Source organism: Equus asinus, chromosome 3, assembly GCF_041296235.1.
Source record: "Equus asinus isolate D_3611 breed Donkey chromosome 3, EquAss-T2T_v2, whole genome shotgun sequence".
NCBI lineage: Eukaryota > Metazoa > Chordata > Mammalia > Perissodactyla > Equidae > Equus > Equus asinus.
The window spans coordinates 133,303,370-133,322,478 of record NC_091792.1 but is presented as its reverse complement, the minus strand read 5'-3'; positions in this window follow the sequence as shown (position 1 = coordinate 133,322,478).

Here is a 19,109-nt window from a genome sequence, read left to right as displayed (position 1 = left end):
TCAGAGGATTTAAACATGGTACCCTACGTCAGGGAACCCAGAAAGAAATAAAAAATGAATGAAAGAATGAATGCTATGAAATGAATGTTGGTCATATTGCTCTTACTTTATGCCAGATGTTGTTTTAAGCACGTTAAATGTATGAACTCATTCAATCCAGGCAACCTCATATGAATTACGCATTATTATTATCTCCATTTCTCAGATTAGTAAACTCAATCAGAGAGCAAGCACTCTGTCCAAGGTCGCACTACTGGGATCAAGATTCATCCTCAAGCCATTTGGTGTCAGTCTGTGTATTAGACCAAAATTTTCATCAGGAGTATATTTTTTGAGTGACTTAGCAAGAAGTAAACATCACAGACATAAATATCATATGTGGATTCAAATGTTGGCAGTAAAATAAATAGAAAATAGATATATGTCAGTATAATGTAAATGGAATCTTTCTAAATTGAATGTATATTAAATTTTATATATCCCATCAAGGGATCATTTAGAGATAATGTCAATAAAATAGAGTTTTGTCACAAGATAATGATCTCCTGCTGTTACATAACCATGAACGTGAAGCCAAGTTGTTTATTTTCAAAGCCGGGAAAATCAATCCCAGAATTATGTTCTATAACAGTGATTTTAGTTCTATTATACAAAATGATGCATGTTGATTTAATAATTTTGCCTGATAGATGTTTGAGAGGGAAATGACAGATGTTCCCTGCACCCTTGTGAGCCAGAGGCATTCTGTTAGGCTTAGAAAATATACCTGTTATATGTTTTGCCTAATCAGAAACAGTCATCCATAAAAGGAACCAAGTTGTACCCCTATTGTAATCTGCACCTTTATGAACGAGATGATTTATGGTCTGTTAAGGGCGCTGTGGTTTCTAACTTTAATCAGGGAATAGTGGTCAACTGTGAAGCCATAAGGTCGAAGAGAGCAGGATATACGTAATTCTTCAAAATTTGAACTGACAGCAAAGCACCTACAGGAAGGTGTGTTGCCTTTGGTAATGATCATGACTCAGTTTTCATTTTAGCTCCAGATGGAACTGTCGTAATTGTTTACTTGGGTCCCAAATAGGAAAATATTTCAAAGTTTCACTTGGCCTGGAGCGTACCCAAAGACAGCCAACGCCCAGAAAGACATAATAATACGTATTTGTGAGAATATTTTAAATAACACCTCGTATTTTAATATTTGTGATTGTTTTCTAAATCTTTTCTATATATTTATTCACTATTCATTTGATGACCGCAACCACATGGAGAGGTAGACAGTTTTATAGTGATTCACCAAATAAATTGAGGAATGAAAAGGAAGAAGAGTGAAAAGAGAATCAATAAAAGAGTTAGGTGTTCTGATTCCTACTCCAGATACTTGCATCCAATTATACCACCAAGACTATCTTTCTTGCAAAGTTATCTACTTTTTAATGATATATGGCTTGTCATAGTTTACTCTTTTTTGAACAACTAAGACCTTCTCTATAATCAGACAGTGTGATTTCAAATGCATTTCAAAGATAAAGTACAAAATTGATTTATTTAGGCACTGCAGATAATTTTCCAATACCTGGATATCAATATTTTATAAAACTAAATACATTCTTTTTTCTTTTTCTCTTTTTTTTTTGGTGAGGAAGATTGGCCCTAAGCTAACATCTGTTGCCAATCTTCTTCTTTTTGTTTGAAGAAGATTGTCACTGAGCTAACATCTGTGCTGATCTTCCCCTATTTTTTTATATATGGGACACTGCCACAGATGGCTTGATGAGCAGTGTGCAGGTTCGCACCCAGGATCCCAACCCACAAAACCTGGGCCACCGAAGTGGACCACATGAACTTAACCACCACACCACCAGGCTGGCCCCTACATACATTCTTGATTAAGTAGTTAAGAATTAATAATGTTACAAAACTTTTGTTTATAAAATGAGTTTTACTCAGCCCCAGTGGCCTAGTGGTTATAGATCAGCATGCTCCACTTCCATAGCCTGGGTTTAGTTCCCAGGTGCAGACCTACACCACTCATCTATCAGTAGTCATGCTGTGATGGTGGCTCACATACAAAATAGAGGAAGATTGGCAATAGATGTTAGCTCAAGGTGAATCTTCCTCAGCAAAATAAATAAATAATTAATTAAAAAAATAAGTTTTAAAACATCATTCTCAGATTTGAGGTTAAGAGCATCAGTCTTTAAGCAGTGCCCAATAAGTGGCATGCCTTTTCACCACTAACTTCTAAATGACTGAGGAATTGAACAAGAGAGCTGATGGGTGGGAACAAAATATTCACTGATGGAGCTGATGTGGTAGAATATATTTAGACATTCAGGAAAGTTGTTTTCGCAATGCCAAAGCTCAGATTTAGCACATGTACTCACCCAATTACAGTAGTATAAGACAGGACAGGCCATGCCAGGTGGGAATTATCTCCTTTAAGGCTTAAGAGATGGGTGAGCAGAGGAGAACCGGTAGAGTGCATTCACTCCAAGAATAAAGGAAAGACTGGACTACAAATGGCTTTGTTTCTCCTTCCAAACTCACTCAAGATTTCACTCGTTTCACCTCCCCTTAGGCAGAGTAACTAAGGAAGGCATAAAAAGTCAAGATTGTTATGCTGTTGAAGTTCCCTTTCAAGGGAAAAAACATGATTTTCTGTTATCCATCTCTACTCCAGCCACTTACATTTCTGTTAATATTCTCTCTGCCAGAAAGAAGTTACTCATAATTCTTCAAGCTCAACGCAGGAAATATGATTTTCTGCATAACAAATCATTCCAAACCTTAGAGGCTTAAATCAACAATGATTTACTATTTCTCACCATTCTCTATGTTGACTGGGCAGATCTGTGCCTGTGGCATTAGATGAGGTCACTCAAGCTGGACACGATTGGCTGGAAGGTTTAAGGAGGCCTTTTTCTCTGGAGCCTTAGTGCTAATGGTTGACCGGGATGCTTGTATCCTCCTCCACTCTCTATCAGCATGATGTCTCAGCCTCCAGGGCCTTTCAACACGGTCTTTCTCTCCAGAAAAGAGACCTGGACTTCTTTTACAACATAACAACTAGACTGCAAGAGAGCAAAGTAGACGCTTACATGTCTTTGAAGGGTCGAACCCAGAACGACTTGCACAATGTTACTTCTGCCACATTCTATTGATAAAGGCAAGTCACAGATCCAAAAGGAAGAGAAATAGACTCCACCTCTTGATGGGAAGATAGGTAAACAGAGATAGTAGGAACTGTTGGCAGCCAAATTTGCAGACAAGGTATTGCAACCTGCAAAACAATTTTCCCCGTGACTCCATTTTATGTCTAATCCCCTGCCCATCCAAGCCAGAAGATATCTACCTTCACAAACAAAACATTGCCTCTGATCCTTCTGCATCCCGGCATTCCTTCCCTGGCTCCTTTGCTTTATCCAGTATTGTAAAGTAATTCCATTTGATCTACGGAGCCAGAAGGTTGATGCCAGACTATTGTATGCATAGGACTACTCTTTGGGAGCAATTCTCTAGTCCCTGTCCCTCATTTAATGGATATGGCACTCCCTTCCAAATTTTTACATACTATTTATTCATCTTCAGTTGAAACTAACCTACTAGTCTCAATAGACTCTTTTAGAGAAACAAAAAAATAATTTGCTTAAATCTATTATGTCATCTTTTTAAGTAATATTTACAAGGGAATAGGTTTTGAGTTTTTTAGAAACAAATTTATTGAGAGTAGTCGGAAACTCTACAATTTTAATATTTTCAGTCTTTAACATGATGCTGTGATCACTGTCACCTCCTTAAGATATACAGTTACTCTGAGTTATTTCATTAATGGATTCAAGTTGACAGTCATTAAGTAAACATAATTCTGATGCTTAGAACTTAACTCAAAACTACCTTGAAAGAATTGCCAGTGTGTGCCACACAGAGAGACAGACTTCAAGAAAAGAATGACATCCATCTTGAGTGTATACAACAGGTATTATTTTTCCATCTGTCTCCATAACTCTGAAATGCACAATTATTAGTTTTTAAGAAAATTGAGAGAATTGACACAAAAAAGCAGAGCCTCTGAAGACAAAACAGTAAAAAAAAGTTATGACAAGCACAAACAAGCAAATATAGAAAGCTCCTATTTACATTTTCCTTAAACATAGAATTAATAATAGGTTGTGTGTTGAAACTAGTACACAGCTTGATGGTAATTTGCTCTTCTGCTCTTGCTGCTTCCAGTAGAGTTGAGAATCCAGCATATTCTAAGGGAAGAAAATGCTGAAGTAGAAAGTTTTGAGTTCTACTGCCTGGTCCTCTACTACCTGTCCCAGATTCTTGGTGCCAAATCATTTCTTCTCTATCTTTAAGGATTTCAAATGGCTGTCTCTAATCTCAAACTTGGAACTTGCTATCACTGTTCTCAGTGCCAACATCAGTGATCTATGTAAAGCAAAAATTCAGAAAAGAGTGTCTTCTGTATTAGTTTCCTGGGACTGCCATAACAAAGTACCAAAAACTAGTGGACATAAATGGCAGAAATTTATTGTCTCACAATTCTGGAGACTAGAAGACTAAAATCAAAGTGTCATCAGGGTTGGATCCTCCTGAAAGCTGAAAAGGAGAATGTGCTCCATGACTATCTTCTAGTTCTTGGTAGCCTCAGATGTTCCTTTGCTTGTATATGACATTTTTCTCTCTGTGTCTTCACACTGTCTTCTCTATGGGTGTCTATCCATGTACCTAAATTTCCCCTTTTTGTAAGTACACTGTGTCATATTGGATTAAGACCCACCTTAATGACCTCATCTGAACTTGATCAGCTACAAAAACCTTATTTCCTAAAAAGGTCATACTCACAGGTGCTAGAGGTTACAACTTCAACATTTTTGGTGGGGATACAATTTGACTCATAACCACCCTGTATTTGGAGAAAGTCCAAACTCCTAGACATAGCATAGAAGGGCTGTTACGATTTGCTCCCTGCTTCTCTCTGTAGGCTTATCTTTAGCATACTCCACATTCCAATCCACACTCTGGATTATCGACCAGGTAGCACTATAATTTCTCTAGTTATACATCAAAACCTTTGTGCCAATGTCTTCTTTTCCTTTTGGGCTGTTTACTGGCCATTAAAAAAAAAGATTTCCTTGTGCCTCCCTATTTGTGATCTCTACAGGTCTCTATATTTGAATAGCTTATTTAGGTTTTGAGCTGGACACAATATTCACCTTGGAAGACTATCCACTTAACTGGAAACTCACCCCATCTTTCCCAACAATACCCACACACTCACATCCTGTTTTGCATGTTTGTTCTAGGTGAGGTCATTTTGTACATGTCCATGAACCTCTGACCCATAATCAGTGAGAATTTTTAGTCAGGAATTGCAGAAAAGATTTTGATCTAAGTTCTAACATATAAGGCTCCTGAACTGGCAGCTGCCATATTTTTCACTATATAGAGTAGTAGTTGGCAGAATATGATCCATGGGCTTGTTTTTGTATTGCCCATGAACTAGAATAGTTTGTACATCTTTAAATTGTTGAAAATTCAAGAAAATTGTTGAAAATCAAAAGAATAAAAATATGTCATATCAGATGAAAGTTATATAAATTTAGAATTTCAGTGTCCGTAAATAAAGCTTCACTGGGACACAGCTACACTTATTCATTTCTATATTTTCCATGATTGCTTTCATGCTACAGCAGAGCTGAATATTTGTGACAGAGATCCCACACGGCCCACAAAGCCTCAAATATGTACTATCCAGCCCTATACAAAAATAGTTTGATGACCCCCCCATATAAAGTAATAAGATAAATAGAGAGATAGAAAGAGTAAGACAGAAAGAAAAGCAAGACTGAGACCCAGAGTGATGGAGAGCGAGGAAGACAAAACATATACAGAGAAGAGTCTAGAAACATTTAGTTCTAACAATGTTTAATTTCTATTCGTCCTAAGGTTCAGTAACATTTGTAATCTTGAATTCCATGAGAGATATCAAACAAACTATAAGAAACAAATTTGTTGATTGCTATTAAAAGTGCCCTACAAATATAGTTGTCTTTCTCTAAGAGTTGACTATAATTTCCTTAAGGATAGGGATTAACTTGTTGAGTATATTATCTCAAGTATTTTATTTGTCACAAAATGAACACTTGTTGAATGAATAAATACAGAAATAAATATATATTGGTTAAATTAAACAAAAAGTGGGGGTAGGAGTAGGAGAGCTAAAGTGGATGAGGCCTCCTGTTCCTAAAGCACTACTCTCTCTAAAATGTACTACCAAGTGTTCTGGATGATCGTTTATGTGGCTAAGTCAACTAGAGCCCCTCAGCAAACAAAAAACAATGCAGACAGTTGTTACCATTGCTGACAAAGTGCATTGAATTCCTGGCAATTGCATTGGCACTGTGATGGGTCCTGGTGATAGTCTGGTTTTTGCTGTGCCTTTATATGAAGTCTAAGTCTGGCTCATGCTGCATTCTATTTGAGTCTAAGTCATTACTCATCCACTTTCTTCCTATGTTATACTCTGTGTGACTCTGAAGACTGTCATGAATATCTTGAATGAGAGAACACACAGTATTGCCACCATCCTTGCAAGTTTGTGAATTTTGAACATAAGGTTGCTAGTGTTGGTAATTATTTTGGGGGGCAAGAACTGTAAGCTGACCAAAGTCAAATCATCTCCATTGGCAATAAGAGCTTTAGATGCCTTAAAGCTTCCCAAACTCATTTACCAAGCTATGGGTTTCTGTGGGGTTCATAAACATAACTTCCTCTCAGTTGTAAAGTATGATGTAGCTACCATAAAACTCTGCATACAAATGCCAAGATATCTGAAGCTAGCATAAACAAATCAGGCATTGTCTAAAGCATACGGATGAACACGCTCTGAGCCCCAGCATAACTAAAATCATGATCAAGACCCGCTGAGATTGGTGGCTGCACTTTGTCCCATTATCTCACTCTCCCACAGCTTTGCATAGACGTTTTGGGCATGGGCTCTCAAATCAAAAAGAACAGCCTTTGAAACCTGGCTTATGCTCTAGCCATGTAATTTGGGGAAAGTTATATAACTCCACTCAGCATTAATTTGTTCATCCCTAAAACGGGGATAATAATAATAATACTAAAGTCATAGAACTGGTTGTAAATGCAGATAAAACAACACGTTCTTGGCATACAGTAAGTAAAATTTGACAAATACACAAGAGTACAGAGAGTCAGAGCCCTTCAAATTGTCTATCATAAATGTTTCTAAATATGTTATTACTGTATTGTATTATTTTAATCAAAATGTGACTGCAAAGGCCATGATGAGATTAGCATGGTTTTATTTGTGCATGGTTTCTTTTGTCCTGCTAGATCCAGCATTCAAAAATAAGAATTCCAGAAGCACGTAAAAGTGTGACGTTGTAAAATAATTGAAGAGAGCACCCTGTGCAGTGAGGAATAGTTTGGGAAATTCAAGATAGATAGCCTATTGGAGAGAAGTGGGTCATGATAGGTCATTTCAAATAACATCAAATAATATCTCTGCATGGCCTTGGGTGATAGTACAAATAGGTGGAGGCTCAAAAAGACAGATCTGAGGTCAATGTATAATATTCAATGTCACCAGTGAATTGAATGCATTTCCTCAATAGGTAATAAGATCCCTGATAATGTGGAGGTTGATAACCACTTGACCAAGCCATCAGGGAAGGGATCCAATCAAACATCCAAGAGCTGATTAGACTATTTGGTCTTCAAGTTCCATTTCAGCCTTGAAATTTGATGCCTCTAGAATAATCTATGTCATTAGAGGCCTGCTCTAAATGGACTTTTTGCTAGATAGATTGAACCAGAGACAGAGATAGAGATATATTTCCCATTTACCCCTGGTAAATATGGTTCTCTTTGGTAAACAAATGACAACAGCCAGAGGTGACATCAAATGACTATACAAAATCTGATATTTAAATTCAATTCTCTTCTCCAGCAAATTTTTAAGAACTCATGAGGAGTTCTGACATGTTCCACAATTCAATCCTTCTGACCTCTTGTTAACACAGTCAGTTGTTTTCACAGCACAATGCTGCTGCCCTAGATGTTTGGGGAGCATTTCGTAACCTCACAGATGTTTCTTCTCAGCGCTTCTCCTCTTCCTAGAGTGTTTTATTACAAATGTGAGCTGGACTTCCACAGCCTAAACAAGGTAATGATAATAATCAACAGTTCATTTCACAAACCTGGCTTATTAATATGCTGAGATTCTGTTCGAATGGACTTTGGCACCGCCTGCCCTGTTTCTCTTTAGACCCCTGTATCAGCCTCAGAGAAAGATCTGCCCTTTAAACTCTCCAGACACTTTCTACTCCCAATTTCCTGTAGATAACTTTTGCTTGACATATAAGCACAAACACTCATCTACACATGTACACAAACACAACCGCATATGGGGGGGGTAATTATCTAATTATGCAATGACAGAGGTAGTCCTAGTAATAATGTACTTGGTTTACATTAATAATGAAACATTTAGCATCTTAATCTGGAGATTCTTTATATTTCCTCAAAAATATGTGGAACTTTAGCCCAGCCTAAGGATTTCTCAAAATAAAGAAACTCTGCTGCAAACATTTTCACTTTTAGAGAGAGAAATTATTTAGCAATTTCAAATGGCTCTCTTCCAATCACCAAGAATACTGAAATATAAATCTTTTTTCTTTTGATTATGGTAAAAATATCATTAAAAATTCTCTTTGTAATGAATGAGTGAAAATGCAGTTGTTAATGTATAAATACAAATTCAGCACACATGCTGTCTATAGGTTCAAAATCAATGCAGGGAGGCCAATGGCCGTGCTTTCCTTCTCACATTAAGAGTTAGGGTAAAAGTTCACGTCGCACCACGTAAATTTCTCAACATTTTTTCCAGAGCTATTTACCTTCTTGTGGTAGCTCTGTTCCTTGTGCTCTTTTCTCCCCATGTACCATCTGTCTCCTTGGCTTCATCTCACCTTCTTTCTTTCAACATTTTAAGCTACTTTGTCAAGAGTTAAAGATCAGGGAAGCGATAAAGTCTGCCTTGAAACCTTAGCTGATGTTATATTCTTTGAAGGTCTCAATAAGTAAAAAGTCTTATAAGCCCTTGGTGAAGAAATCATTGAATGAGAACCTTCCTGGATCTTTTACAACCCAGAAAAGCAAAGAATAAACTTTTCTTTCTATGAAACAGCTGAAAATTAAAGTTTAAGTCCAGAAGATGTTTGATCCATTAGCAATTATTACATCACACTGAGAATGTTTGGAAAGTGCTTGTCCTAATGAGAAAGTAATATCTTTAAGCATTTGCAGGTTACTGTAATGCTTTATTATTGTATTTATGATATGCTGTCATGTCTTTACATCTAGAAATACAGCAACAACAACAAAATCTGATTAAGCATAAGGAAAGCTAGCCTTGCCTGAAATGCTATTCTGTAGATTCACTTATATGTGTCATATTGTAGATTTTACGTAAAAAAGCAGTCTAATTTAAAAGAAAATTCACAGAAGATGCACTGCTGTTGCCATTATGTTTTTGCAATTTAAACTTGCAGGTTAATCAAACAAGCCATTTATTTACCAAATTTAAAGATAATATAAAAGCAGAGTATTTAAAGAATTCCTTTACATTATTTTATATATTTAAGTCATTAAAATATATTTCTACCTGGATATTACTTACTAGTTTACCAAAGGTGACACTTTCCACTGTCTATAAATAATCCTTGTTTGCTTCTTGTCTTCCATAATTCAGCTAATGGATTAAATCATTTTCCAATTCTGAAACTCAATATCAAAATTATCTTTTAATATTCCTGTTTTTCATTCTTACGCATTAAATCAATCAACCAATATTTAATAAGTGTTGAGTATCGTGTTGGAGAAATCAGTAAGACAGATAAGGACATACTTGTGGATTTTTTAGTTCTAATACGGAAGGCAATATTGCCTAAATAATACAAGTGTGATAAAATTTTTAAAAAATACAAAATGTTATGTGAGCAATGCATATGCTATATGAAAGTCAGGCCTTACCAAGGATACGTCATTTAAACTGAGACCTAAGGCATAGAAATGAGTGAGCTACATAAAGACGTACAGAACAAGATTCCACTTGGGGGGAACAACTAAATTAAAGGCATTAATGTTAGAGAGAGTGTGATGAGCTCAAAGGAAAAACAAAGATCTTTTTTACTAGAGTTTGGAGAGCAAGGCAAGAAGCAGAAGTATGTGAATTGAAGGAGAAAGTCAGAAACAAGATGACAGAAGGCCTTAAAGAATCTGTTTGATGGCTTATTGTCATTACAAGGCCACTCTCCCTTCTTATTTGCAGGTAGAACTCCAATTTTCTTGAAATATACACCCCTATATGGGTTCAGGAAAGTTAATCCCTTTCCCAATCTAAGAGATAAATCTTGTTGGAATAAACTAACCAGGAAGTTCTCTTTTCTCTTGCCAGTAGTTAGGATTAAGCATATTACTAAACCCTGGGCAATTAGAAATGAAAGCAACCTACCGGGGAGTTGTAATAGGTTATGTTATAAATTCCCCCACTCAAAATTCAGACATTGAAGCTCTAATTCCCTATGTTACTGCATTTCGGGATAGGGCCTTTAAAGAAGAAAGTTGAGTGAGGTCATGAGAATGGGCTGTCATTCAGTAAAACTGATTTCCTTATAAGAGACACCAGGGATGCAAGTGCACAGAGAAAGGGACATGTGAGGACACAGAGAGAAGACTGACATTTGCAAGGCAAGGAGAGAGGTCTCAGGAGAAACCAAACCTTCTAATACCTTGATCTAAGACTTCCGGACTCCAGAACTATATTCCATATATACTCCAGAGAAATAAATATCTGTTGTTTAAGTCATTCAATCTGTTGACTGCCCTAGTAGACTAATACAAGAGTTCAGTAAAAGGATTATCTCACTAATAAACAAAGAGGCATAGAGGCAGATGTTCCTCTTTAGCTAAGCTACCCCATAAATATTGCTACTTTGGCATCCATTTTGTGTGGCCAAGTGGCCTGCAGGGACCTTGAACTGACAATAGCTTCTCCCAAAAGTGTATACCCTACATAGCAGCCACAGATCACAAGTAAATGTAAGTTTCTGATATAAATCCAATGTCCTTGTGATGAGAAGTCTCCCCCACCTCCCAGGACATTCCCCTTTAAGCACCTTTTAGATAAGACACCCTCCCAGCCCCTGCTGGTCATTTTGGTTTGAATTGACCAATCCAGCCTTAGTGCCAACTCCACTCATGGATCCTAATAAAAGCATGTCCCCCAGGTCCTACCCTCAATCTCTCTGCCTACACCCTGCCTTCACCTCCTGTGTGGTCTCTTGGAACTGCTGTGTACCTATTCTAAGACCCATCAGTGATAAACTTCTCTATTTCAATTTCCTTGTGGTCTTTTGTTGAATCCTGACTCACCATCTGACACCCTGGGGCTCTACTTAACAAAGATTAATTTTACAAAGTCACAACAGCCTTCTCTCATCAGAGCAGTAAGTAACAAAGAGCTCTGCCTTTATTTATCCAGCGTCATTGTGTTATGTTCCACGATCAAAAAGATATTTAAACTTTATAAAACACATACTCTCTCTGGAGTCTCCAAGAAAGGATCCTTCCTTGCCTCTTCCTAGCTTCTGGAGATTGCAGGCAATTGACATTCCTTGGCTTGCAGCTGCATGATTCCCATCTCTGCCTCTGTTTTACATGGTCTTTTCCTTATATGTGTGTGTCTGTGTCTTCACATGGCAATCTCCTCTTTGTGTGTGTCTGTATCTCTTCTTCTCTTCTTATAAGGACACTAGTTAGATTGGATTAAGGCCCACACTAATTCAGTATGACCTCCTTTTAACTTGATTATATCCACCAAGACCCATTTCCAAATAAAGTCACATTCACAGGTACCAGGGGTTAGGACTTCAACATATCTTTTTAGGGGATAAAATTCAACTCATAACACCTATATATGGAAGACAGAAGAGCAGAAGGATAGATCATACCCGAGAAGGTCTCATGGTGGCACTGAATTGATCAACTCTTTCTTCAATTTCTTCTTTCTAAAATAATAAACTTATCATTTCGGTTACATTTAGTTAGATCTGACTTTATCTGAAGCTAAAACATTCTAATGATGTTAAGGATTTGAGGCATTATTTTCAGAGCATTGTGAAGTTATCAAAATATTTTAAGCAAAGGAGGATCATAATCAGATATTTATTTTGCAAAAAGAGAAAAATCTATTTGGCCTCCAAGTTCTCTAGAAATTCTTTCTAAAGATCTCCTAAATTATAGTCGCCCCTTAGTGAGCTCATTATTCCCTCACTTGTATATGAAATACCAGTTTTAAGAGGGTCCCTTGCTGCCCCACTTCAGTTTATCCAGAACATCCAAATAATCTTCCTAAAATAACACCTAATAATCCATCTTTTCAGTCAAAAACTTCCATGGTTCCCATTGTCTTAAAGGTAAGATTCTTAGAGCTTTCTTAAATCGTGACCTCAAACTACATTTCCAAAATTATGTCCAAAACAACGTGAGCTTTGTGTTAAAATAGACATTATAGATCATAACTGAGTGACAGTTTCAACTTTTGCAATTTCAGAAAACTACAAGAGCAGTTATTTAACAGTTAATAGAGCAAATTCAAAGCAATAACCATTTAAAAATAAGCATAACACACAAAACTGGTTATTCTTTTCCTAAACTGATAAATAAAGTGCAGCAAAAGGGAAGAAAAATGTGCTTTACAATTTCCAAATTCTTGTTTTTCATGTGAAAATTGTTGCATATTAATAATTGACCAAAAACTAAAATTAATTGCCACCTAACATAGTTATTGAAGTTACTACCTTAGAAGCCATCTTGTACAGGCTATGTTAAGCATTTTATACACATTATCTTATTTAATCCTAACAATAAATAAATAAGACAATTTATTAGTCCCCACATATGAATTAAGAAATTTGGGCTTAGAATGATTGAGCAACTTGTCCATCATCATGCATCTCTGAAATGTCAGAAATGTTGTTCAACAAGCTTTTAACCACTGGGTTGTAATCTTATGTTTTTTTTCCTCATCAAAAAGACCTTCTTCTCTTAACAGTCATGTCACTCTTGGTGTTTTCAGCTTCCTCTGATAGTCCAGTGGAGGATTCTGGATAGATTACAATAATTGCAACTGTTACTGCAGGAGTGGTATGTGTATATATGTACTGTAGCCTTGCATAAAAAATTTTGCCATTAATATATTTTAACACTTGATATTTAAATAAATTCAGCAAACATAGTTTATCCCAGGAAAAGGGTAAGAAGGGGACAGTAGAGGGAGAACAAGGTAAGGCTAACAGGGAAGGCAATGAGAAAGTAGTTTCCTAGTTAATATTTATGAAGAGTCAGTACTGATTGCAAAAATCCAAGGAATATTGTGGTATAGATATGCATGCCCTGCACTATTTGAAGACAGCATTTAAGGTGCGGGATAGTCCAATAAGCAAATATTAGAACTTTAAGATTCAAATTTGAAAATGAAAATTAGAATAATTGAGAAGAGACTTTGGTGCTTCCCTTTTCAAGTCATGTCCCTTCCATTAATTAATTGATTCATTAAAAATAAAAGACTCAGGGGGCCGGCCTGTGGCCAAGTGGTTAAATTCACATGCTCCGCTTCAGCAGCCCAGGGTTTCGCCGGTTCAGATGCTGGGCGCAGACATGGCACCGCTCATCAGGCCACGTTGAGGCAGCGTCGCACATGCCACAACTAGAAGGACCCACAACTAAAAACATATACAACTATATACTGTGGGGATTTGGGGAGAAAATGCAGAAAAGGAAAAAAAAGAAGATTGGCAACAGTTGTCAGCTCAGGTGCTAATCTTTAGAAAAATAAAAACCTAGCACTGTGGCCCTAGATCCCAGCTTTAAAAAAATTAAAAATAAAAAAAATAAAAGATTCTCTTTCACAAACATCTAAGGGATTTAACTTCCTCGATTTAATTTGAAGAAAGCGTATTTTAAAAAAAGACAAAGAAGCAAACAACTACTCCAATATATCCTGACTCTATGGTATTGACTTTTGCAGAGAAAATTACGGTCCTGTTATAAATGCTGCATTTTAAAAGTCCTAGTCTTCACAGAGGGCCAATAGAGGTAAGATATCTGAAGTAAGTGAGGAATTGTTGTCTTCCCAGCCATACACTTGATCATGAAGGGCAAAGGACTCGACAGCTTTTTATTGTTTTGCTAAGAAGACAATGTGTCAATTAAAGGCTGGATTGCATCTCTAAACGTCAAATCATAGAAAACAATCACAGGTGGAGTGATGGTTCCAAAGAAGGCTGTAATAACTTCAGAGCCAACTAAGGAAAAAAGGTTCTGTCTTCTATACACACCAAGGTGACTAAACAACGTAATCAAAGTGAGTTTATAAAGCCTATCGTGAAAAAATTCTCAAGAGCTTTTATTGAAGTACTGTACAGAAGGAACTTTCTAAATGGTTGTGCAGAATCCAGATGAATCCTTAATCTGGTACCCTGTGTGTGTGTGTGTGTGTATGTCTGTGCATATGTGTATGAGTTAAACAGGTGAGGTATAAATTAAACTGGAGCCACACACTGAGAGCAAACAGTGATGGGGATGGGTACCAATGTTTTTACTATAAGAGCATTAACTCCTGGAGTTTCCCAATGCTCTCTCTCTCTTTTTATGTTATGAAAAGTTACAACAATGTCATCAACCCCAACAAATTTAGTAACCCATAAATATATCCTGTTTAAATAAGCATCATGTTAAGCATTGTTAAATATATATGTCTACATTATTGAATGTCACTAAAATTGCTCATTAGATTCACAACTCATATATGTGTATATCACTTTTCCTTCTTTGATTTTGAGAGGGTGAAAGCACCATTTTGATCGAGGAAGCAAAGGGAAGTCAGAGGCAGCAAGAAAATCCCTTTTGGATGGTTTCTAAGGCTCTTCCCATGCCTCATCATACCTAAAAAGTCAAGATCCAGGAATTATAATAATAAATGTGGTGAAATGCTTCTCGAAATCATCCTAGTTCTATCCACTTAACTTTTCAAGAATTGATCTTTATATCTTCTTCTCCTCTTGATACAATCCCTGTTCTCCCTCCAATAAGATGGAAAATTGGGGTCTCCATTTCATATATATTTCATATCTATTTGGCCCTATAAGTGCATATATACACCTTTCTCATAGAATAGAAAAGAGTTAGTCCAGATCCTTCTGGAATGCACTGAGTCAGTGACATCAGCACATGAATCAGGAAATGCTGATCTGTACCAGGAATGCTGCTATCGCTTCACATCATCTGGGTTGGCTTATGTAATTTGGAAGCAATCTATTCCTTTTTACTCTACCCTGTCGACCTTTCTCTTTAAACCAAATAATACCTTTGTATACCATTTAATTAAACATAAAAAGATGTGTTTATTTTGATAAAAAGGAAACAATGAAATGGTACCAATTCTCCATCCCTCTAAAATCTAGCACCTAAGCCCAGGATAAGAAATTATCATGATAGGACTGTAATGTTCTGATGTGTCTGATGACAGAGAGAATTAATGACCAACTTGGACTAGATCTCAGCTTTTCTAGGCACCTGTTCTCCTGCTTTTTTGTTTTATCTTTAACCCATTCTTGTGGAAGAAGTTACGGGCTGTTGAAAAAGTCACAAGAGATCATGTGAACATGAGTATCTTCTCAATGGCATTAGAAATGGAGAGCTTATTTTGATTGGCTTAATTAACCCTAAGTTTCAGTCACAAAATTGGGAGCTTAAATTGGTTCAAATACTCAATTTTTCATAACAAGCGAAGTTCAGATGTTAAAATGTTATTGTGATGGTCATTATGGTTGCACAACAATGAGAATACATTTCATGCCATTGAACTGTATACTTAAACAATGATTAAAATGGTAAATGTTATGTATATTTAACACAATAAAAGAATATGCTATTGTGAACAAGTAATGCTGACTACTTCAAAGTAATCTTTGATTCTTGGCACATTTTTAATCCAAGATGTAATGACTGTGTAAGCATTGATCAGGTAAGCATGAGTTTTGATGTTGCTTCCTAAGAGGCAAAAATTACAACAGAATTTGAAAAGATTAATCCAAAATTTAGATTGATATTTACAATTTTTATCTTTCAAAGTAACATCATTTCAAACAGACTTTTGGTATAAATTCTGCACATACCTAGCATATTGATTTCCTGGGACTTCCATAACAAAGGACCACAAACAGAAGGCTTTTACGACAGAAACTTATTGTCTCACAGTTCTAGAGGCTAGAAGTTTGAGATCAAGGTGTCAGCTGGGTTGATTGCTTCTGAGGCTGTAAGGGAGAAGATGCTCCACTCTTCTCTCTTACCTTCTGGCGGTCTGCTGACGCTCTGTGGCATGCCTTAGTTCGTGTTACATTTTCCTGGTGTATGGTAGAGTTAACAAAATATATCAAAATGGTATTAAATATAAATGAACTCAATACTCCAATTATAAGACACATATTTTCAGACTGGTGAATAAAAAAAAAACTACATGCTATTTACAAAAGACGCCCTTTAAATACAAAGAGACAGATAGTTCAAAAGTATGTATAAAAATGCTGTGCCATGCATATGCTAAGCATAAGTAAGCTGGTATGGCTATATTAGTTGAAAGGAAAGTAAAATCAAGGAGTATTATCAAAAATGAAGAGGGACATTTTATGATGAAAAAGAATTGATTAATTGATCAAGAATACATAAAAATCCTAAGTGTGTATGTACATAATAACAGAACTTCTAATACATAAACCAAAACTGACAACAGAGAAATAGGGGCCGGCCCAGTTGCGTAGTGGTTAAATTTGCGTGCTCCACTTGGGCAGCCTGGGGTTCACAGTTACAATAAAAAATCTTCCCATAAAGAATAATTAAAGCTTAGATGACATCACTGGTAAATTCTCACTGGCGAATTTTATTAAATTTGATAGAATTTACAAATCATATACCAAGTTTTTAAAAAAATAGAAGACAGAGAATATCACCCAATTTTTTTGCAGAGGCCAGAATTGAACTAATAATAATACCAGAAAAATGTATTACAAGAAAAGACAATTACAGGCCAATAACCACATGAACAAAGATGCAAAAAATTATTGGGGACAACCACAATGGCATAGTGGTTAAGTTCACCCACTCCACTTTGGCAGCCCAGATTTCGAGGGTTTGGATCCCAAGCATGGACCTACACACTGCTCATCAAGCCATGCAGTTGGCGGCATCTCTCATGCAAAAAGTGCAGGAAGATTGGCACAGATGTTAGCTCAGGGACAATCTTCCTCAAGCTGTAAAGAGGAAGATTGGCAACAGATGTCAGCTCAGGGGCAATCTTCCTCACCAAAAAGAAAATATTAAAGTATTAGCGAATAGCTTCTAGTAATATACATAAGAGGAAAATAAATCATGGTCATGTGGGTTTTATTCCAAGAATGCAAGGCTGGTTTACTGTTTAAAATCAAGCAACGTAGCTCACCAAGTTAACAGAATAAAGAAGAAAATGCATATGATTATGTCAATAGGTGCGGAAGAAAACATTTGACAAATTCAACCTCCTTTCATGATAAAACAGCAAAATCTCAGCAAACTAAGGTTAGAAAAGGGACTCTGCTAAAGACATCTAAAAAATCTACAGTTCACATCATACGTAATGATGAAGTAATTAACACTTCCTCTGTATGAGTGGGAAAAAGGCAAAGATGCGCATTCTCACACTTGTGTTTGACTCTCAGTCTCTCTGCCACCTTTCCTGTGTTCCTCCATGTCATTTACACTCAACTTCAGGATAGCAAATAAAGAGTCCTGGCCCCACTGTCATTTCCACATGAAATACAAAACAGGCTTCTAAATTTATTATCTTTGCTAAACAGTTGAGATGTTGCAAAAGTACATTGTGATTAGAGTTGATTTACATGGTTCTGAAAGTACTTCTACTTCCTACTTCAAACTAGGCAATATTTACTATACCAGTCATAAACTAGGTGACAAAACAATAGTCTGTAAAAGCGAAAAGTTTTCCTGAAACCATATTACTAAAGACATGGGGCTTCAAGAAGAACGGAAGAGATACAGACTAAGAATCTTACGTGTCTGGTGTTAGTCTGAGAGCCATTACTGAATTTTTTGAGCCTAGGTTTCCTCATTCGTTAAGTGGTATGACTACAAGTATTTTAATAAGAAATAAATTAAGATGGCATGTAAGAAAGCAAATTTTAAATTATGTAGTGATTTTCCCAAATAAAATATAATACTAGAGAGAAATAGAGTATCTACTATCTTATGTCAGTAAAATGAGGCAAGGAAACTAGGATTTATTAAAGACTACAATTGTGCCAGAAATTATGCTAGATGTTTTATATATTGCTTTCTTAAATCTGAAAAACAACCCTAAGAGGTTGTTTTGATTTTTCAAATGAAGAAATGGAGGTTTAGAATAATTAATAAAGTCATCTACATAGCATTTATATTATGATATTACATTACTTACGTTGCCACTGACAACAATGATTAACAGTTTAAACTCTTAGATCAGGATTTACTAGTTAGTCAGCTTACTTACTAGCTGAGTCCACCGGGGACTCAGTTTCTCTATCAGTAACATGGGAATAATATCATGTACTGGATTCAATGATGTGGATATTATATGAGAAAATACCACTAAACTAATTAGCATAATGTCTATAACATAAGTACTCAAAAGATACGAGCTTCCTCATGGTCAACATAATAATAATAACAATAAAGCTTCTTTTAAACAGAGAAATTAAAAATGCTTGAGACAAAGAAGCAGCATAGAAAGTTCTGCTTATGATTTAGAAAGTGACTATATGACTATAGACTCTAAGGCCTCTATTTCTGCCTCATTGGAAATCCGTGCTCTTTCCTCTACACCATGCACTTTTGGAAATCATTCATAATAAAGGGCACTTCACATATATTTATCAACTGGATTGATGGCTTATTTTCCCCATTTTCACAGAAAAGTAGCTTGC